The following is a 22,613-nucleotide window of genomic DNA, read 5'->3' on the forward strand; positions in this document are numbered from 1 at the left end:
TCCCATTCAATGAACAGAATTGGGGGGAAAAATGGAAGTGGATTCATAAAGGTGAGTGAGGTCTATAAAATACTGTGGGGCTCAAATAGAATTTAGAGTGATCCTTACGGTTTACTAAATCGCCCATGCCTAATTGTGATGCATCACCCTGCAGCCATTGCATGGGTATACACTATGTATATATATTTTCTGAGCCTAACCCAGTGTGTTGCAACTTGAGGAGTACACAGTTCTGGAATTTTAGACTTAGGAAGAAGGCTCAACATGGTAAGTGATGAGCAAGAAAGGACTCTATACTCCTTGAGTGAGCTTTTACAGTTAAGTGTTCTCAAATGTGGTTAGAATAGTTTAGTACCCTTTTCTCTAAGATGGTGGAAATGGTGGAGAAGAATGTGGACATAAAGGAATAGCCACTAATTTACATGTTAAGAATTCTAGAAAATAGTTGCTTACCAAGGAGGGGTAAAATTTACTGTTGTAGGTTAGGAGACTTCTCTATAAACATATTGTCAAAAGAAATTAAATTGGTAGTTGGTCCACGACTAGATTTCTTTAGAGTTGGTTGTCATAGATGTCATATTTTATATTAATAATGATCTTCAGGGGGAGAAAGATGTTTTATTATCTATACTGAATAGTTAAACAAATTATAAAAAGACATAAAAATCTTCCTGACATTTAATGTTTCTTCTTTTTTGTTAAACGTTATTCACTATTGTGTTCTGACCTTTAGTGCTATTAAAAACTTTATTTATGGGGCGCCTGGGTGGCGCAGTCGGTTGAGCGTCCGACTTCAGCCAGGTCACGATCTCGCGGTCCGGGAGTTCGAGCCCCGCGTCAGGCTCTGGGCTGATGGCTCAGAGCCTGGAGCCTGTTTCCGATTCTGTGTCTCCCTCTCTCTCTGCCCCTCCCCCATTCATGCTCTGTCTCTCTCTGTCCCCCAAAAAATAAATAAACGTTGAAAAAAAAATTAAAAAAAAAACAAAAAAACAAAAAACTTTATTTATATTTACATCTCCTCCGAAGTTATGTAAAGTCTCAAATGAATTTTTTGAGTAAACAAAATACAAAATACGTTTCCGACCCTGTGGGAGTTGACTCTTCTTTGGCTCACATAACTTTTTTTTGAACTGGAGTGAAATCTATCACAAAAGGACTCTGGCTGCCATCTTTTCTAGCTTCCCTCACAAGTCAGAAAGTTTCTGTTTCTGTACACAAAGGTCTAATTACTTGAAAAATGTTTCCCTATTTCTAAGGTGAAATCTTTGTCCATTAACTTCTAAGCCTGATTCCTGTTTTTGTCCTTTGGAAGAAACATGATATAAGGAAAAGGTTTATAACCCACCTTGGTCTTCCCTTTCCCGGATTAACTAACCTTAATGTCTTCAACTGTTCTTCGTATAAAATGGCTTCACTGTTCTCCTTTCTTCCTTTTGGATGTTCCGAAATGTATCCATGTTTCCCTTAATTTACAGTCCCTGTGCAAAGTCTGAGTCAATCCATTATTGTCCTTGACTCGGACACTGCAGCCTCGAGTTACTTTTCTATATAAATAGTGCATATTATTTTATGACCAAAGAAAACCTAGTCTCAACCATCCTGTATTCATGTAATGTATGTTTTCAACACAAACCGCTCTTATTCTGTCAAGTTGCTCGATTACTTTTTGTTTGGCTTTGTAACAAAGCACACCACTTCTATATTTCATGAATTATATATTTCACACTCTTGGTTTTGTCATGTACATATCTGATAAACATGTCTTCCAGTCAGTATTCAGTATAAATTCCGTAGTCTTCCTGAGAACAAAGGCACCCTGTAACATGGCTCAGTCAGCTCCTGTCCAGGTATGCGTAACTCTGACACGACTCTGTAACTTGAACTATTTCCAGTCAGACTATATGCAGCACCACATGTGGGAGACGGAGGAGTGGAAATTGCATAAAAGCCTACACTCCTCTGTGCTCCGGGATCAGCCTTTTCGGGGTCTCAGCCCACTGAGCCTACGCTGGCACAAATAAAGCTGCTTCCTGGAAAGAAGATCCTTGGTGCCCATCTTTCCGCGCAAGAATCTTGCTATAGGGTTAGTGACCTTATACAAGGAGGTAGAGACTAGAGTGCTCTCTCCATCCTGTGATGCCACAGTGGCACAGTCTGCAAGCCAGGAGGAGGGTCCTTGCCGAGAACTGAATCTCCCAGCACCTTGATCTTGGACTTCCCATCCCTCAGAACTACGAGAAATAAATGTCTGTTGTTTAAGCCACCTAGTCTGTGGTGTTTTGTTATAGCAGCTACAACAGACTAAGGTATAAAAACATGGCGAGGACTGGATGTCAGGATGACTGCCTACCCATTTTGGACTGAAAGGAAAAGCTGTGGACAGATTATGGGCCAGGGAGAATCTGAACCATGGAATTCGGCAGAAGTAGACTTAGATCTGGGTGAAATACTTAAACAGGCAGAAAAAGAATAGGTAGAAAAAAGCAGGCAGAGAGGAAATTAGTGAATATTTTGTTAACAGCCCTTTAAAAGATATGGCAGTTGGAGAAAAAACTCAGGAATACTGGTTTCCCCATTAGGGTAAAGCCTTCTAATGCTCTTTGACTACCTGTAAAGATGTTATATTCATTCACAAAGTCATTAAATTACTTGATAAAAATCTAAACAGCTAAGAGGAGGCCACAGCTACATGACTACAGAATCCCAAGGGATTCTGTTAAGAACTAGGCCTCTTTACAGAGAATCCTAGCAGCAGGCAGATCATTATCAGTACATTAGTATGACAGGTAGTTGAGCGCAGAATGGAAGGCATTGTGTTTGATGACTGATGTCCAAGTGCCTGAGAACTTCCTTGAACAGATCTCTCAGAGGGTATGACAACTGATATCCTACATTTGACAAAGGTGGGGCATTGACTGACTTACTCTGAAAAGGGTAACTGACACAACTCCCCAACCCACAAATTGAATACCTCTTTGGAAGCAGTAGGAATAGTCTGTGTGTATTGGGAAAATATAATAATAAAAAAAAGAAATCTCCCGTCAAACCAGAAAACCTCTCCAAAACCATAGAAGAGAAAGAAAACAGTTTTATTACTGAATAAGCATTAAATCAGAATATGGTGGCACGATAGGCAATTCACTAAAAAGATAGCGAAGACTGAAAGAAATCTCATCCCTTTAGATAGCTAAGCAGATACAACCCACTACATACATATTCACAGGTGAACAATAACTCATCCTCAAATAAGAGGACTTAACACCATCATATGTCACACATTGTTTTTCCTAAATTAACTTGGTAATTAGGGTAGCCATTCGTGTTAGCTAATTGGCTTTATCCAAAGGGGGGAAAAGAAAAAAGAAACAACAACAACAACAAAAACTTCTATTCTTTATGACAAACTTGGATTTGCACTCATCGTGTAGATAAATTAGGTTTGTGGGGTTTTTGTTGTTTTTTTGTTTTTGTTTGTAATTGGAATCAATAATGCTGTGGGAGAGGCTATAGTCAATTTCATTGTTTCAAAGCTTCTTGAGATTCTAGGGACAAAATCAGAGAATCATGCAAATAATTGCTCAGAGGTTTTTTTCATTCTCCAAAAGCTGGAATCCATTGTCTAGTATTCTGTAGGCCCCAAATTGTCTGGTTTTTGTTTTGTTTTTCTGTTGGTAGCAAGGTATTTTATCTGCAAAATGAGCTGAGTCCTAAATTGTAACATTGTGGCTCATGGCTGATAAGACATGCCATAAATATTTTCCCTCAATTGAACAATGTTACAAATTATCTCATGAGGTTTGGGGACCTTGGGAAGCGTGAGATTGTAACAAAGCCAAAGAATCAGTTTAGCATTGTTGTCTCCTTTCTGAGGCGAGCAGCCAATCATTTACATTTTGAATACTTATAAATCCCTCCAGGGGGACAGATTTCTCTCCCCCTGCTTTTTTTTTTTTTTTTTTTTTTTTTTTTTTTAATGACTAGAGTACATAGTGGGAGAGTCCTGAAACCCTTGAGGAATCCTGACATAAAAATTAGACTCCTTCATAAGTAAAAGCAAACAAGAATTTAGACTCAACTGTTACAAGAACAGAAAGAGAGAAAGAAAAAAAGACAGAAACTGCAGAACATAAATCAATTACAGAGAAAAACTTTGCAGACAGCGGTACTGAAGTCCGAAATCAGAATAGTTGGAGTTAGGAACTGATGTGAACAAAGGTTAAAGAAATATAGAGAAAAAATTAAACTTCCTTACAATGTACAGCCCATTGGCAAGTCCTTGAGACCAGCAGAGTGTTGGATGTTAATACTTTGCTAAGAGCAAAAGGCAGTCTTAGCTAACCATTATCCTGAGCTTCAAGATCCTGTAAGTCTACTTTAACACATAGAAATTCCTTTGGAAACTTCCTTTATCTTTACATACCCCAAAATATATGTTAGCAATCATTCTTCAAACATATGGCCCCCTGATATACATCTGAAGGGTCTCATGACTAACGTTTTACAAGACAGTAATAAGTGAACTCTTTCTAACAACAGCTAGCCCCCTCAAGGTCCCTGAAACCTAGCTTCCAAATTCCTTAGAGACTTAAGCTATTGCTAACCCCCTCCCAGCTTAAAAGTATATAATTGGCCACTCCTCACACCCCCAGTGCAGCTCTTTCTGCCCATGGGTTCTGTCCCCATGTCTTAATAAAACCTCCTTTTTTGCACGAAGATACTGTTAGGGAACCAGGCTGGAAAGCTGGTGGAAAAATCAAGCGGCACTTGGAGATCTTGGTGGATTGGAGATTTATTTAACACCAGCAGGCTCAGAGGAGACCGTTTCTCCAAAGATCTGAGCTCCGAATTTAAGCGGGAAGGGTAATTTATAGTTGTCAGCCTCCATATTCCTGGGCGGGGGGGGGGGGGGGGGGGGGTGCGGGGGTGGTGGTGAGGGGGGTGGGCAGTGCGTGCGGCAAACAGGGCAAGAAGAGGGGTCTCTAAGTCAGAGACCAGAGCTTGTTTTAGTCCTGTTGGCCATCTATGGCATAGTACTTTATTCATTTCTCCAACATTCCCCCCTTTGATGCCTTTTAAAAAAAACTTAGTAGGCATCACCTTTCAGTTTTACAGGTTGGTACTCTCAGAAGGCTAAGATAGGTGCTGCAGTTTGGCGAGCAACAGTGTTTTCAATAAAATGTACCAGGGTATTCAGTATACAGGGGCTGATGGTCACAAGTAAAATTATGGAAAGGAAGGGCCTTGCCAGGGCAGAGAGCCAGGATGCCCAATCTGTGAGAGCCCATCCTCTCCATTGACTGATATCTTGTGTTGTCCACGTTGAATTTTTTCCTTGAGTTCCTTAACCTTAGTCCTGGCTATTCCTGATTGGTTTACAAAAGGCAACATTCCTCCCCCAGAAAGATACAAGTCCCTCCTTTTTTCTGAAGTGAGGAGGTCAAGGGCTCGCCTGTTTTTGAGGGACACTGCTGCCAGGGAGTTTATTTGTCTTTGTCAGGTTACCCGGGAGTCTGCCATTCGTTCTGTGTCCTAGTTTGTCGGTGCAGTCTCTATTAGCCCAACAGCAAGAAGCAAGATCAGGGCTATGACACCAGGAAGGGGCAAGGGCTGGCAGAGTTGTATCTGGAACTCTGGGCTCAGTCCACACATTGATTCCTCAAGCTTCTGCCGTGCGCAGGCCAGCCAGCTTCCAGGGTGTAGCTGGAGCAGGGCTGGAGATCTCAGGGGCCAGTGTCTTTCTGAGGGTCAGTTTAAGCGGGCTGACTGGATCTGGATCACTTCGCCAGGTTGAGGGTTCCTCTGAGTTGGCCTTCTTAACTCTGGAGTGATGGACCCACAGGGTGATGCCTGAAACTGAGTCCTCTATTTGGTTGTATGTCTGTAAAGTCTACCTCCAAGTCTTTGAAAGGGGCGGGTTTCTGGTAACTGTCAGATCAGGTTTAGGGAAGATATGGTTTGCATATTTAGAGATCCATCCTGTTTTCCAGTTGTTTAAATAATCATATGCCCATGGGGTGTTGTTATTATCCCCACAGAATAGCAAGCACAGAAGATTGTCTATACATGAAATACTGTGAAAATTTTTCTAAAGTTTACCTCAAGTGGCCAAGTTTAGGCAAACAACAAACATTTAAAGACAATTAGAACTAGAATTTAACATCCATAACGGTGCATTGTTGAAACATAGTTGTTGTTGTTGTTTTTTCTCTAAAAACCCTCCTTTCCAGAGATAGCCAAATTGAGACCAATGCATTTGTAGAATAAGTCCAGTCTTAAGAAACCTGACCTAACTATGTACATAAGTTTAAAAAGAATAACGATTGATCATGAGGATCTTTTAAAGTTTGCTTTGCTGGAAACTTTTGTAAGGAATCTCCGGGTTGAACTTTTAGTAGCCTCTCCAGGCCAGAAGCCAAGCCAAATACTTGCCATCAGACAGGCCTGCAATACCTGTAGAATTGGGAAAATTCCTCTTCATGAGGTCCCCAAGATACCCTGAGTTTCCTGCACCTGCCAGGAAGTGACCTTCTTTACTCACCTGGTAAGGCTGCTGGGAACTCTGGAAGCAAGGTATCAACATTTCCAAGGGGCTTTATGGCTCCATGTTTCATAAAGCTAACCTTTGTTCCTTAAAGCTGTTTTAGTTCCTTAAAGCTGAGTTTATGAATGTCATTCTCAAATACTCCAGTCAAAGCCTTGGTAAAATAACCAGTATTTCCAATGGTGACCTGTTACAAGATGAACAGATTCTTATTGAACTTATGCAAACAATTGTAATTGCCATGAAAGAAAGAATACTCACTGAGAGTTTTTTAATTTCAGGGGAGTTATGTAGAGAGAAAAGATAAATGCTTCAGTTTACAAATGAATGCTTTATGACATTTCTGTATATCATAGATATCTTAAGAGAAAGTTTCCTTAATCTGGAAGAGCAAACATTAGAGAACCAGCAATATTTTCAATAAGAATCACAAAACTATAATCTTCCTCAGTTGATTTAATCCCATGTTCCTAATTCTTGTTCAGTTTGAATGCAGCTTTTTAGTTGGAAATTCTTACCCATTTTAGTATTAATCTTAAAGATGTCAAATACCTGTATTTGTCCCCAAAATCATTTTTATAAATCTCCTTGAAGAAGAAACACGTTTTGTGAGAGAATAAGAACAATTATAAATGACAAAATCTCAGAAATAGACATTGTTAAAGATCTGATGAGAGTTCATTACGATGCAATTGACAAAGAAATTCGGTTATTTCTGTGACACATAACACTTCAAGTAATCAGAATATTAAATGATGACCTTATACCAAAACATTAAAACTTTAGGAACTGCATATATATTTAGGCAGTTACAGCATTTACCTGTGCAAAACAACCTAACGTTTGCCATTGTACGACAGTGATTTCCAAGTAACTTAGCATCCCAAATAAAAGGGCCTAATTGGTCAAAAAGATTTCATTTACCATTTAAATCCTGGGAAGTTTGTTAAAACCTTAGGAAGTTATAAGTACATCCTAAATAGGATTACACATCATTACAAATATTAAAATTTTATTTATTCAACGAAGGTGGCAATAAAAGATCCTAAAGGTGAACGTATAGCATTATATAGTTGTTACCAAAACCTAGCTCCTGTAATATTGAGAAGTTTTAATTAAGTAATCAAAGACCTGATAAAGATGAAACCTAAAACTTTGGTTTTCCTGGAAGACAATCCTTTGTTTGCATTGTCTTATCAAGAGCAGATCAACAGTCCAAGAAAACTTTGTCATTTGAGCAGAGAGAAAAGCAGAATTTCAACCTTATACCAGTGTACCTTTAAAATTCCATTCATCTCAACTTTGGTCCATCCTGAGCACACATAAAATTCTTTTCCAAAGATTTCCCTTCATGAACCTTCTACAACTTTCCTTTGCCTTCAAACTTTGTCCCAAAGCCATTTCTCTCCAAATAACCAGTCTCATTTAAGATAAAATTACTTTCTTCTTCCCTCAACAAAAATGTATTTCCACTCCTTATATCTTTCTTATGTACCTCCTACTTTCCTACATACAGGGTTGCTTTCTTTATTTCCATCAGTCTTAAATACACTTAGCAGGATTTTAACTCTCAGGAAACCTTAGTCTCCAACTGAGGACTTAGTAACCAACTGAGAGGTGTTTACGCCAGAATTTTTTTTTTAATGTTTTTATTTATTTTTGAGACAGAGACAGAGCATGAGCGGGGAAGGGGCAGAGAGAGAGGGAGACACAGAATCCAAAGCAGGCTCCAGGCTCTGAGCTGTCAGCACAGAGCCTGACGCGGGGCTCGAACTCACAGACTGTGAAATCGTGACCTGAGCCAAAGTCGGAAGCTTAACCAACTGAGCCACCCAGGTGCCCCTATGCCAGAATTTTTTTAGATGGTAAATTCATGAACCAATTAAGTAAAAAGCATGTTTTCCAAAAGGTCCAAATAGCTTTAATTTCTCTGCAGTAAGAAGTTAAAAACACAAACCTATGTTCAGTAATCAAAGCTTTAGCAATTCATTCTATTTGGAAAAGACCTAGATGTCTATCTGGAAAAGACCTAGGATGGGAGGAGGAGCCAATGGTACCTGAAGCACTGAGGAGGGTATAGGAACCAGTTACGTAGACCACACCAAGTTGGTGCAGAAACAGCAGGGGGAGGGGAAGACAGAAGAGGCAAGGTGCCAGTAGAAGGCAGAGAAGGAAAACCCAATTCAAAACCTTAACTCAGAGGAGCAGATGCCATGTTTTTTCCACCAAAGTGGAAATGTGGAGTACACATCAGGCCAGAGAAGACCAGGAATTTCCCTGAAACAAATGGAGTTTCAGCAACTGCTTGGAAACATTCCTTAAAGTCCCCATCCCAAGGTAGACTAATCACAGTTGGCTGCAATTATAGCTGTTAACCTGGGAAATAAGGGAGAATCCCTCATATCTATTAGGCAGAGGAACAAGGAGAGAGAGCCAGTGTCCCCTTCAGTCTGATTCTATCTCAGCCAGATCAATCAGATCCCCTTCTTGAGGTTCCTCCTGATATCAGCGGGGTTTCTGGGACTTTCCCTGGTTGGGACATCTATTCTTTTAATTTCCTTTCTCCTTGCAGTAGGTTCACTGACCCCTTACTAAGGAGGTTCTGGGCCTCCCCCCTTTTGGTGGCTAGACCTTCCCCATCCTTTTGTCGTGGCTCTCTTGTGCCTCTGGAGCAAACAGTGTGTAAGCCTCACATAGCCTCTAATAATAATCCCTGGGGGAATCCCCTTGCTGCTGGGCATATTCATGGGCTTCTCAACCTCTGCTCTGATTACCCGGAGGAGAGCCTCTTGATACTGGCGGATGTGGACCGGTATCTGGAGAGCATCTGTGCCTAGCCCAGGGCGCAATCTGGCCGTTGGTCCTTGTTGGGGAGGGTTCTCCGGGTCCAGGAGGAGAGGAGAGATGGGCGGCACGTCCAGGGCCAGAGGAGAGACAGACCGGGGAGGCGTTTCAAGCTCAGGGGCAGGGGGCAGGGAGCCCGGTGAGTCATAAGGTGGCAGAAAGACGGGCTCTTCCTCCGGGTCTCCTGCAAACACTAGAGGAGCAGTGGGTTGCTTCTTTGGTTCCCTGGGTAAGTCTCCGGATAAGGCAGCTAAAACCTTTGCCTGACTCTGCTTGCTATGGGTGAATCTCACCCAAGGCAGAGGATTTTGGGCAATTTCAAGCCAGGAGTCAATGTATGGAAATTGATCAGGGTGACCTGGGTCTCTCCAGAGACGACATGCCAGATGCAGCGGACCATTGGGACATCCAAGATTCTCTCAGAGGCCCTCTTACACCAAAAGTGGGCCATTCTAACTTCACATAGGGTCCTTAACATGCCGGGGACTATCTTAATTCTGTAGTCTGCCCAAAACCCCTTCTTTGCTCCATCCCAACCCCATAATGTTCCTGTGAGGAGAAGTCGCAAAGACAGAGGAATGGAGTGCCCCCTCTAATGAGGAGACCAGTCAGATGCCCGTCTGGCTGTGTCCCGAAGGAACCTAGGTGATGATTAGCCGTAGCAGTCTCAGCTTTGTGGCTTACGATTGGAAACTATTCTGATGCTGCCTTAGACCGTATGCCATTCACCATGGTATCGCAGCTGGGCCCACTCAGACCCCATGGGCTTTTGGGGACCTTAAGGGTGCCCGCCCGTGGAGCCACAGAATCGAACTCGGCAGGCAAGCCAGACCGAGTCGCACATTCACACTCACATACACACCAGAGGTTATGACATTCCCTCCCACAGAATTCCCCTGGGAGACCTCTGAGGTCTCTGGGGAGTAATCAGGTCCCCCTTCCACTCTTGCAAGTGGGCCTGACTACATTAGGTCCCAGCCTTACCGGTTTCGACGTTGGGTCGAGGTCCTCACCTGCCAAGTCTCCTGCCAATTCCAGCTGGAACAGCAGAGCGGGAGCTGGCCTGAGGCGACTGAGCAGGAGACTGAGGAAATTCAGGCAGGGTGCGCCTTCTCCCTTGCGATTCCTCGTTCTGTCACCGCCTAGCTTTTCCCCCAAACTGGTGGCAACAACGGGCCAGCACGGTTGGGTTTCCCGGTCAGGGAACCAAATATGTTATGGAACCAGGCTGGAACGCCGGCAGAAAAACCAAACGGCACTCAGAGATCTTGGTGGATCGGAGATTTATTTAACACCGGTGGGCTCAGAGGAGACCATTTCTCCAAAGATCTGAGTCCCGAATGAAGGGGGGGAGGGTAATTTACAGTCGTCAGCTTCCATATCTGTGGTGGGTTTTCAGGCGTGTGGCAAACAGGGCAAGAAGGACCCAGAAGAGGCGTCTCTAAGCTAGAGACCAGAGCTTGTTTTAGTCCCCTCGGCCATCTAATGGTATAAAACTTTATTCATTTTCCCAACGACACCTCAAGAATTCTTTCTTGACCGTTCACTCCCAAACCCCAGCATTTCACATCGGGAACTACTGAGATTAATGGCTAAAGAATGTACAAGTGTATATCCTTCAGTAGGGCCAAGCAGTGTAAGAATGATAGTATAGCTGCTTCAATGGTTAAACAGCACCAAAAAGGCTGACCACTGAGGGAACGGTGTGTGTCAAGATATGCTTTAACTGGAAACTAGAGGTCATAGCTAATGGAAAGGGTGTTCATAAGTGAGTAGTGCCTGACCAAGGGAAGGAATGAAGTCAGGAATTTCTGAGGGAGCATCTCAGAGCAACAGATAATGCTAATATATTTATTTAATTGTTGATAACTAATCTACTTATTTATTGGCATAGTTGAATAGTAGTATGTTTAGTTAGCATTATAATAGTTTCCGTAAAAGTTATTTATCAGTAACAAACTTGACCATGACTAATGGCTGATGCTGGAGAAATCTCTGGAAATGTATTCTCCAGAGAAGAATGTAAAAGCTTTAGCTGAAGATTCCATCATAATTTTCCAGATAAATGTAGTGACACAGGGCTGCCTGATGGCTCATAGTTCTGATGATCAACCCCTGTAAGTAAATGGACTAAAAATGAGTTTAATGCTGGGAGAGAGCTTGTGTCCTCCCCCATGATGGACTGTTGGCTATTCTGAACCTGATGTCTTTAAAGGTCAATGGCTAGTGATGTGGGAAATGAAGGCAGAAAGAAATGGTAGATAAAATGAAATTTCCTTACAGCATGCAGCCCATTGACAAATACTTGAGACAGGCAAAGTATAACATTTCTCCTGGAACTCCCCACAGTCTTAAAATTAATGCTTTGCTAGAGGGAAAAACAACCTTAGCTTGACAGTAGCTGGGCCTCCAGATCCTGTGAGTCGTCTTCAGCATACGAAAGTTCTTTTGGAAACTTACCTTGGCCATAACCTCCCCCAGCTCCCAAGTATATAATCAGTCACTCCTCACAATCCCAGCACAGTTCTTTCTGCCCAAGGTCCGTCCTTGTGCTTTAACAAAATCACCTTTTTGTATGGAAGGTGTCTCAAGAACTCTTTCCTGGGCATCAGCTCTGGACCCCCACCACCACTCCAAAACCACAGAAGCTAGGAGTGTGTGATATTGTGATTTATAATAAGACATATATATTTAGTCTCTGGTTACAGGTATGGAACTCCTAAAATCCTTGGAATTTCCTGTGATAAGAGTGGTCGAGATGTCTTTTGTTATGTTAATGAATGACCTTTGGAAAGCCCTTTGGTTACCTAAGGATGGGGACTGGTTGCCAGGGCACCCATCACGTGATTGGAGGGTTGGAACTTTCAGTACTCCACCCCCACAACCTCTGGCAAGGGGAGAGGAGCTAGGAATTGAATCAAGAGCTAATAGCCAGAGGCACCTGGGTGACTAAATCAGACCCTCAAGCATCTGACTCTTGTTTCAGCTCAGGTCATGATCTCATGCTTTCCTGGGTTCCAGCCCAGCGTTGGGTTCTGTGCCGATGGTGCGGAGCCTGCTTGGGATTCTCTCTCCCTCTCTTTCTGCCCCTCTCAGACTCATGCTGTCTGTGTCTCTCTCAAAAATAAGTAAACTTAAAAATTTTTTTTAAAAAAAGCTAATGGCCAATGATGTCAACAATCATGCCAAGGTAATGAAGTTTCATAAAAATCCAAAAGGACAGCGTTTGGAGAGCTTGCAGGCTGGCAGACAATTCCTCACCAGGAGGGTCACTGACTCCTCTCCATGGTGACAGAAGCTCCTCTTCTTAGGGTCCTCTCAGACCTTGTCCTCTGTATCTGTCTCATTTTTTTTTAATTAATTATTTTTTAAATTTACATCCAAGTTAGCGTATAGTGCGGCAATGATTTCAGGAGTAGATGCCAGTAATTTATTCCTATGTGTAACACCCAGTGCTCATCCAAACAAGTGCCCTTCCTAATGCCCCTTACCCATTTAGCCCATCCCCTCACTCACAACCCCTCCAGCAAGCCTCAGTTTGTTCTCAGTATTTAAGTGTCTCTTATGGTTTGTTCCCCTCCTTATTTTTATATTATTTTTGCTTCCCTTCTCTTATGTTCATCTGTTTTGTATCTTAAATTTCTCATATGAGTGAAGTCATCTGATATCTGTCTTTGTCTGACTGGCTAATTTCACTTAGCATAATACCCTCTAGTTCCATCCACATAGTAGCAAATGGCAAGATTTCATTCTTGTTGATTGCTGGGTAATACATACATACATATGTATACGTGTGTGTACATATATATGTACATATATATGTGCATATGTATATATATATATGTACATACATATATATATGTGCATATGTATATATATATGTACATACATATATATATGTACATATATATATGTGTATATATATATATAATACTCTGGTATATAGATAGGCATACACACACACACACACCACATCTTTACCCATGTATCCATCGGTGGACATTTGGGCTCTTTCCATACTTTGGCTATTGTCAATAGTGCTGCAATAAACATTGGGGTGCATATGCCCCTTCGAAACAGCACACCCATATCTCTTGGATAAATTCCTAGTAGTGCAATTGCTGGGTCGTAGGGCAGTTCTATTTTTAATTTTTTGAGGAACCTCTATACTATTTTCCAGAGTGGCTGCACCAGCTTGCATTCCCACCAGCAGTGCAAAAGAGATCCCCTTTCTCCCTGTCCTCACCAACATCTGTTGTTGCCTGAGTTGTTCATTTTAGCCATTCTGACAGGTGTGAGGTGGTATCTCATTGTGATTTTAATTTGTATCTCCCTGATGATGAGTGATGTTGAACATTTTCTCATGTGTCTGTTAGCCATCTGGATGTCTTCTTTGGAGAAGTGTTTATTCATGTCTTTTGCCCATTTCTTCACTGGATTATTTGCTTTTTGGGTGTTGAGTTTGATAAATTCTTTATAGATTTTGGATATTAACCCTTTATCTGCTATGTCATTTGCAAATATCCTCTCCCATTTCATCGGTTGCCTTTTAGTTTTGCTGATTGTTTCCTTCACTGTGCAGAAGCTTTTTATGTTAATGAGGTCCCAATAGTTCATTTTTGCTTTTGTTTCCCTTGCCTCTGGAGACATGTTGAGTAAGAAGTTGCTACAGTCAAGGTCAAAGAGGTTCTTGACTACTTTCCCCTCTAAGATTTTGACGGCTTCCTGTCTTATGTTTAGGTCTTTCATCCATTTTGAATTTATTTTTGTGTATAGTGTAAAAAAGTGGTCCAGGTTCATTTTTCTGCATGTAGCTGTCCAGTTTTCACAGCACCATTTGCTAAAGAGACTGTCTTTATTCTATTGGATATTCTTTCCTGCTTTGTCAAAAAGTAGTTGGCCATACATTTATGGGTCCATATCTGGGTTCTCTATTCTGTTCCATTGATCTGAGTGTCTGTTTTTGTGCCAATACCATACTGTCTTGATGACAACCTCTACCAAATGTCTTCCCAACAGGGGAAACACCTATCGCCTTGTGGCCTGAGGACCACTCAGACCTCACTATCTGCTCCTAGGGATTCGCCCTTCCCACCAGAGCACTGCTAGGAAGACACACCCCATGATCTCCTTATTTGCTGCAAATAAAGTTTCCTTGATGTGACAACTCCACCTGGTGTCCTCTCTATCTGATGTTGTCTCCATCTGTAACTGACCAAAGAACAAACACACGTTTATTTGGTTACCACTGGACAGTCGTGCCTTTATGATTTTAACTAATGGCCCAAGTACTATAGATTTGCTTTGTTTGTGGTTAAGAAACATAAAAGGACAAAGTATCTATAAGGGTAAATAAGGAATGTAATTTATTAACATCCGGAAGCTGGTATCTGTAGAAAACTGTATTATGATATCAATGGTATGCTTATGTGTACAAACAACACAGAATACAGAAATTACCAAACGGTGACCTCTAGTCACTACGCTAGTCCCCAGGGATACATGGAAAATGTTTTTTAGGGAAGAAATGGATACTTTTAATTGATGTATGGGACATAAAGTATTATTTCAATGTCTATGTCACAGCTCTGTAGTGTGACAAAAGCTTGGTAAATTCATGTGTAGACAGCTTTCTTCCAGGAAGAAACATCATTTAAGAACATTGACTTGAAGGCCCGGTTTATGTAATGCTCAAAGAAACTAATTGGTCAGGGGCACCTGGGTGGCTCAGTCAGTTAAGTGTCTGACTTCAGTTCAGGTCATGATCTAACGGTCCGTGAGTTCGAGCCAATATCAGGCTCTTGCTGACAGCTCAGAGCCTGGAGCCTCCTTCTTGATTCGATGTTTCCCACTCTCTCTGCCCCTACCCCATGCATGCTCTGTCTCTCTCATTCTCAAAAATGAATAAATGTTTAAAAAAAAAAAAAGAAAGAAAGAAAGAAAGAAAGAGAGAGAGAGAAACTAATTGATCAGTGTTGGAGCAGGCTGTGAAGGTGCACCCACAAGTTAACATCTTTCCACAATGTCAGCTGTATTCAGTCATAAAGCAAGGTTAACATAATTGTAAAGCAGGTTCAGTATTCCAAACCCAATGACCTCGTGTTTAAATTGGCTTCTTACAGGGGCACCTGGGAGGCTCAGTCAGTTAAGCGTCTGACTTTGGCTTAGGTCATAATCTCGTGGTTCATGGGTTTGAGCTCTGCGTTGGGCTCTGTGCTGACAGCTCAAAGCCTGGAGACTACTTCAGATTCTGTGTCTCCCACCCTCTCTCTGCCCCTCCCCTTTCTGTGCTCTATCTCACTCTCTAAAAAATAAACATTTAAAAAATTAAAAAAAAAATAAGTTGGCTTCTTACACCTCACACAAAGCAAAGCATGAGACAAGTCACACAAGAAACAAGATAGAACAAGGATGTGGGAAGTTAATGAACCGATCACGAGCATAACAGTTGAGATGAGGTCTTGGTCAGATCCAAGTCAGCTTTCAGCACTTGCTGCTTATTACGTGCCAGCAGTGAAGGATCTGTTCTGCTCAGAGATCACTTGGGCAGAACCTTTGGCAGCAGTTGCCTTTTTTTGATGTGGTCAGACAGGAAAAGGTCAGCATCCAGAAAGTCTGGCAGTTTGCTGCAAAAATCCTCCATTTTTAAAGGAGTTTAATCAGTCTTGGACCTTTGCAGACCTCCTCTGGTACTGCTGGTTATCCGTTCTGGGTGTGTTGTCAGCCCGTGCTGGTTTCAGCCATATCTAGTCTTAGCTCAACACCCTTGGCTGCTTGTGCCACTGCTTGACCTGTGTCACTGCTTAACATGAGTGACTCTGTCTTGCTCTCTCCGGTCAGAAACAGAAGTTAAATTTAGTATTAAAATTACAGTTGAGGGGCACCTGGTGGCTCATTCAGTTGAGTATCCAACTCTTGTTGACTCAGCTCAGGTCATGATCCCAGGTTCCTGGAATTAAGCTCCACATCTGACTCCAGGCTGGGCATGACGGCTGCTTAGGATTCTCTCCCTCTCTCCTTCTTCCCCTCTCCATGGCTTACTCTATCTCCCTCTCAAAAAAAGAAAATTACAGTTGATAAAATGTCTCCAACGCTTGTAAAAAATTTCTAATTACCATGGATGATGGAAGGAAAAACTGAGTTATTTGAGAGAATATCAAAAGATTTGTGAAGGGATAAAATAATGATTAATATGCTTTGTAAAGGGACTCTAATATAATAAAATATGACAGAAGTTGTTGTAAGACAAGTAATGAAAATACACGTGAGAAATACGTGGCAAAGGGATATTTACACAGATCCCCTACATCATATGATGTGGGGCCATAGCATTTAGATGGTACATTGAATGTTCCAGACTTTCCCTGCTTCACGTGGGCCTCACAAATACCTGTAGCCTTGAAACTATCAAAAAAGCCTGATCAACTCTCAAGAAAGTATCAATCTACTCCTTTATGTTGTCTTCTCAGATCATGTCTTAGAAATTATCTGGCTAAAAAAGAAAAAAAAAAGAAATTCATTTTGTTATAGATGAAGAAACAGAGTAACATTTTTTTTTTGCTTTAGAATTTTCATTTCTTAACCAGTAATTATTTTTGCATATGAATAATTTTATTGATTTTTTATAAACCTACATTTGATTGTGTCATATTACCATTTTAAGTTCTATGCCATCATTTCAGTGATGCCATTGACTAAGAGTAAACCCTTCAAATTCAGATTTGTTTATTACTACATTCTACGGATTTGCATATGGACCTTTAAATTCCAAATTATTGCTCCTGGTACTTGGCTCCTTTGTTTCTTACTAAGATTACGTGAAAACATTTTTTCCCTTCTGCTATACTTGCTCTCTGTATTGATCAAGGTTCTCCAGAGAAGCATAACCAATGGGGGTGTATGCATGTGTGCACATGTATATATATTTTAAGGAATTGACCCACATGATTACATGATTACAGAAGCTGGCAAATCTGAAACCTGCACAGTGAGGTGGAAAGCTGGAGACCCATGTAAGCTGTCTGCTAGCAAGAATTCTCTCTAGCTTGGGGGAAATCAGTCTTTTATTTTGTTCAGGGCTTCAACTGATTGGGTGAAGCCCACCCACATTATAGAGAGCAATTTACCTTACTCAACATCCATTGATAATTTCGTCCAAAAATACCCTCATAGAAATGCCCACAATAATGTTTAATCATATATCTGGACACATGATCTAGCCAAATTGACACATAAAATTAAACATCTCAGCATTCATAATGCCTGTCTTCCAGTTTTCTTTGGATATTTTCATCTCTTTCCTACAAATTTCATTTTGATTCTTTATCGATCAATTTTGTAATTCTTCAAACAAACATATTTGTTGAGAAAAGATTGGGAACCATATACATCCAGTCCTATGGAACAGTACTTCTGGGGACAACCTCACAAAGAGAATATCAGTATGAGATGCATGTGGGAATACTGCTATCCATAAAATTCGGGAATAGTACATATGGATCTTGTCACACCAGACATCAGATTTCAGGAGAGAAACTCTCGTCATGATGTGGAACTTTAGCTGCACGATTAGCAAAGCAAGAGTTGCTGTTGTGTCACAACTATGGGTTAAGATCCCGTCGGATTTTGCTGTTTCACATTCACTGGTTGGGAGATCACAAGTGCCTTTGTTGTCACGAGCAGTCTAAGCTTTATATCTTTCATTTTTAGCTATATAGCAGGATGGCCTGATCTGCGTCCTCAGTATTCTTGAATCAATTGCCTTGTTGGCAATTGCCTCTAGTTGGTTTCCGTGAAGCTCTTTTGGAAGCCAATATCTCTGAATAAAGAACCTGGAAGTCCAATTTGTCATTGGACAAATTAACTCCTATTTAACTTTTACAAAAATGTTTCTTTCATCCTGCATGAGATGATTAGCAGCACATGCCCAGGTGTTGTCATAGTTAATGATCTGAAGATCAAAATCCTTGGAAACTATCTTAATAAGCCATCTCTCTCTTCGTTTTTCATAATGATTTTTGTGTCTGTCTCCACAAGACTCAGCCATCAGTTTGTCAGATGAGTATTGACATCTTCAGATACTTGCTTCAAAATGCCAGCACACATCCCCTTAAGGCTTGTCGGATCACTGTTAAGTGACGTGTGTGCTTTTCAATAGTGTCTCAGTCATTAATCACAATGCAGAGCTCTCCCTTCTGGGGGCCAGATTGAAACATGCCTTCTATTTGGTTTTGCCAGGGATATTTTCTTAGTTTACTTGAGTGGAGGATTCTATCATGTATTAAGAATGATGTTTTTCACTCCTGGCTGCATATTTAAGTCACCTGGAAACTGTGTAAAACGATCACTGTCCCACTACCAGACCAACTAAAAGAACATCTGGGGATGGTGAGCAAGTATCAGTGTTTCTTAAAAACTGTCCAGGTGATTCCTTTTTTTTTTTTTTAAGTTTTATTTATTTTTGAGAGAGCACGTGCATGTGCACGAGCAGGGGAGAAACAGAGAGAGAGGGAGACAGAGGATCCAAAATGGGTTCCATGCTGACAGCAGAGAGCCTGATGCAGGGCTTGAACTAAAGAACTGGGAGATCATGACCTGAGCTGATGTTGGAGCTTAACCAGCTGAGCCACCCAGGTGCCCCTCCCCAGGTGATTCTAATTGGCAGCTGGTGTTGAGAGCCACTATGTTAATGTGCTTAACCTCAAACACTAAGATAAAGTGAGTCATCTATATGTCTTGTTAAAATTCAGTATACTGATCAGTATGTGTGCAGGGCCTGAGAGCTTGTATTTCTAGTGGGTGATGCTGCTCTATGGATCACACTTGGAGTAGAAGGGCTTTTGAAGGTTCCCTCTTTATGATTTCAACCTCACATTGAAACATCTTTTCTAACTTGTCACTATTATATTTTTTAAAAATTTTTGAATGTTTATTTTTTGAGAGAGAGAGAGAGAGACAGAGTTTGAGCAAGGGAGGGGCAGAGACAGAGGGAGACACAGAATCTGACACAGGCTCCAGGCTCTGAGCTGTCAGCACAGAGCCCGACGCGGGGCTCAAACTCGGGAACGGTGAGATCATGACCTGAGCCGACATCAGACGCTTAACCGATGGAGCCACCCAGGGGCCCCTAACTTGTCACTATTATTAATCAATATTCGAGTGCAAATTTTATGGACATGGTGTGCCTCTCTCCTGTTATGTACAAGTAAGCCCTTATGAGCTGCGTTGTTGGGTTTCCTGTTTTTACACCCTCTGAATATAAGTGTTGAAAAGAACCTTAGAGAGGACCTGACTGGTGGTTTTAGATGTTCTTCCCAGAGCAAAGAGATCTGAGAGACTTGGGATGTGTGGAGGGTGCAGGCAAGGCTGGAGGCTGTGTCTCCATTCCAATGAGAAAATTCCACTTTTGTTGTTCGTTTTAGCCTTCAGTGTGGTATTTCAGTTGAAAATGTAACAGAAAAACCACTCCTCTTGTCATTTCAAAGATAAAAACTTTCGACAAGTGTTGGTAAGTTATGTATTTAAGTTTACTAAATATTCAATAACAAATTCATAAAGTTGCTGAGAAAAAAAATCACTGGCAATACTAAGTTATAGCTCATGCTAAGTTTACAATATGAAATAGGAAAAAACTATCCCATGGTAATTTTGTTTTCAGTGTCTATTAATATGCCTGTCACATGAGTGTTTGTTTATAGGTGAGTCATCAAAAACACAATGGAAGCAATTCACAAAAATATAAGGCTCCAAATGTATAGCAGGTAAGGCAGTAAACCAGGGAATGAAAAGACTACCTTGTCTGCAAATACCCAACAGCTCAGCAACTGAGCACAAAGCAAAGGACATATTGTCATGTCCTTTCCTTTCTCCCAGCTGTTCTAAGCACTATAGACTTTTATACTAATTAGAAATTATTTTATATAGTATTTTTCCTAAATTTATAATTAACCTGATTCTTCTTAGGGAGGAGAAAATAAGACATTGATCGGCACAGTAGGAGCAAAAAGGTGGCCTTGTGGCCTTTCTGTATTTACCCCTTGTAGTGGTCCAGACTATCATGCAGTGTGGCCATTGGGCAGGACATGACAAAGCCAGACTTCAGTAAATACCATAAGCAAAAGAACTTAACAAGGTATTAGCAAGGGAAGATTTGTCATACATGGTCCTCCCTGATGCCTGTGATAAGCTTTGCACGTGTTCATGTTTGGAGAAAAGGACGAGCAAGGGTTGTTTGCTGCCTCTTAGGACAATTCATTTGGAGCTATGGCTTCAGAAGATGTATGAGTGATTTTCTAGGTAGTAATGAATCCAGCACAGAGTAGAAACAAGTATGTGTATCTCTGTGGTCCTCGATATCATTGCATGTGCTATGAAACCTCAGTTCTATCAATTTTGTGTTTCTTTTAAAAATCTTATTTTGTGTTTGAATTTATAGGGCATTAATGTTAAAGGACCTATTTCAACCCATTTAAAACTTACAACTAAAACACTTCGGTTTATATTTCTGTTATCATCAGCAGGATATACGTACTACAATTAAAATTAAGGTTATAGGCAGATGCCTCTGTATCTGGTGGTAGAAGGAGAGGATATGAAAGCTGATGAGTAGGTTGTCAGGACCAGAAAGCCTTGCTTGTTTAGGAAAACACTTCTCAGTTATCTGTAGTCTTCCTCTATGTGTGTTCTGTATTTTGTAGTTTATCCATCAGTGTGATTTTACCCACTTCCCATCTTCCATATATTTGCAAAATTATTTGATATGCTAAAAAAATTACTTGATATGCTGATTGCAACCTCCTGTCCTTAGCAATATTATACATTTATTGCTTTTAGTGTGTTTTGTATGAAAATTTTAATGTGATTGGCACACTGTGTGGGTGAGTCGGTTGAGTGTTTGACTCTTGATTTTGGCTCAGGTCATGATCTCCATTTGTGAGATCAAGTCCTGCAATCAAACTCTGTGCTGACAGTGCAGAACCTGCTTGGGATTCTCTCTCTCCATCTCTCTCTTCCCCCGCCCTCCACTCAACTCTCTCTCTCTCAAGATAAATTAAAAAAATTTTTTAAATAATAAAATAAAAATTTAATGTGATTATGAGATACAAGGAGGATAATCAGAACTGTTCCTCTAAAAACTTTAAATGTGTTCAATTTTTTAAAAATGTATTACACATCTTATTTCATGGTGTAGGTTACCATTGACTTCCCCAGCGTATTAAATACTAGCAAACTAATAGCAAAATTATTTAGAGATCAAATTCAGGTTTTCACTTCCTTGAAATGAAGGGGGAAATGCTGTAGACATAAGACACAAGGACCTGTCTTTATGTGTCCATATAAATCCATAAGACTGTAAGTCTATACCACATTAGTGTTCTTTGTGGTTTATTAGATTCTCAAGACAAAAGATAAAGTTCTGGAGTTGTCAGGAATAATAGTCCAGCAACTAGCAGTTCACACATATCACTCCACTTTATTTTGAGCCTTGGGATACATCTGGATGATCAAGAGGCAGCCCAATTTTCTCACTCCTGTCTTCATCTATAATCTTGCCGGGCACACACATTATAAAGCATTAGCCTTGACCTGAAAGTCCCAAATGAAAGTCCCTCTCTCCTTGCCAGTTTGCTCACTTATGCCTCACACTGACTTCTGTTGGCATTCTTTAGCTCAGGCAGGCCAGGCTGAACGGCCTTTGACTTTGCCACTTTGAGCTCATAATTTCAAGGTTCTTCTTATCCATAAGATGTTTTCTATGTGAAATTGGAGTTCGTATAACCTCTGTGGCTATATAACTTTTATTTAACCTAATCCTAGCAATTCTAGAAATTCTCATTTCTCCTATTTCACAACATTAGATATTAGGACACTCAGAAGAAAACATCCCAGACATGTTATACACATAGAAGTGCATTTCTGTGATTTTTACCAGATTCTATTCTGAAACCAGGCATAATGCATAATTCAATTCAGCACATGTTGAGTCTCCGCTATATTTTCAGCATGAGATAGAACCCAAACCATTTAAACCAAAGCATTAAATCAACAAACTACAGTTTCACTAGGGAAACAAGAAAAACTCATGGAATGATTAGGAAAAATTGATGACAGCATATGATGGATTTCGGTATATCTGCTACTCAGAATACATGCTGTAATAATCCACAAAATGGAAGGATCATTTATTTCTGGGTTTCTCAGGAAAGACTTCAGGTCAAATTGGATTTTG

The 22,613-nt window shown here is 40.8% G+C and overlaps 1 long non-coding RNA gene across 1 annotated transcript; it reads left to right on the plus strand.

The window, feature by feature from the left end:
- Positions 1 to 80: 80 nt before the first annotated feature.
- On the plus strand, positions 81 to 14,557 carry LOC113596665 (uncharacterized). Its single transcript, XR_008295744.1, has 2 exons — positions 81 to 267; positions 14,405 to 14,557. It is a non-coding gene; the product is annotated as an uncharacterized LOC113596665 (long non-coding RNA).
- The last annotated feature ends 8,056 nt before the right edge of the window (positions 14,558 to 22,613 follow it).

This window comes from Acinonyx jubatus, chromosome B1 (assembly GCF_027475565.1).
Source record: "Acinonyx jubatus isolate Ajub_Pintada_27869175 chromosome B1, VMU_Ajub_asm_v1.0, whole genome shotgun sequence".
Taxonomy (NCBI): Eukaryota; Metazoa; Chordata; class Mammalia; order Carnivora; family Felidae; genus Acinonyx; species Acinonyx jubatus.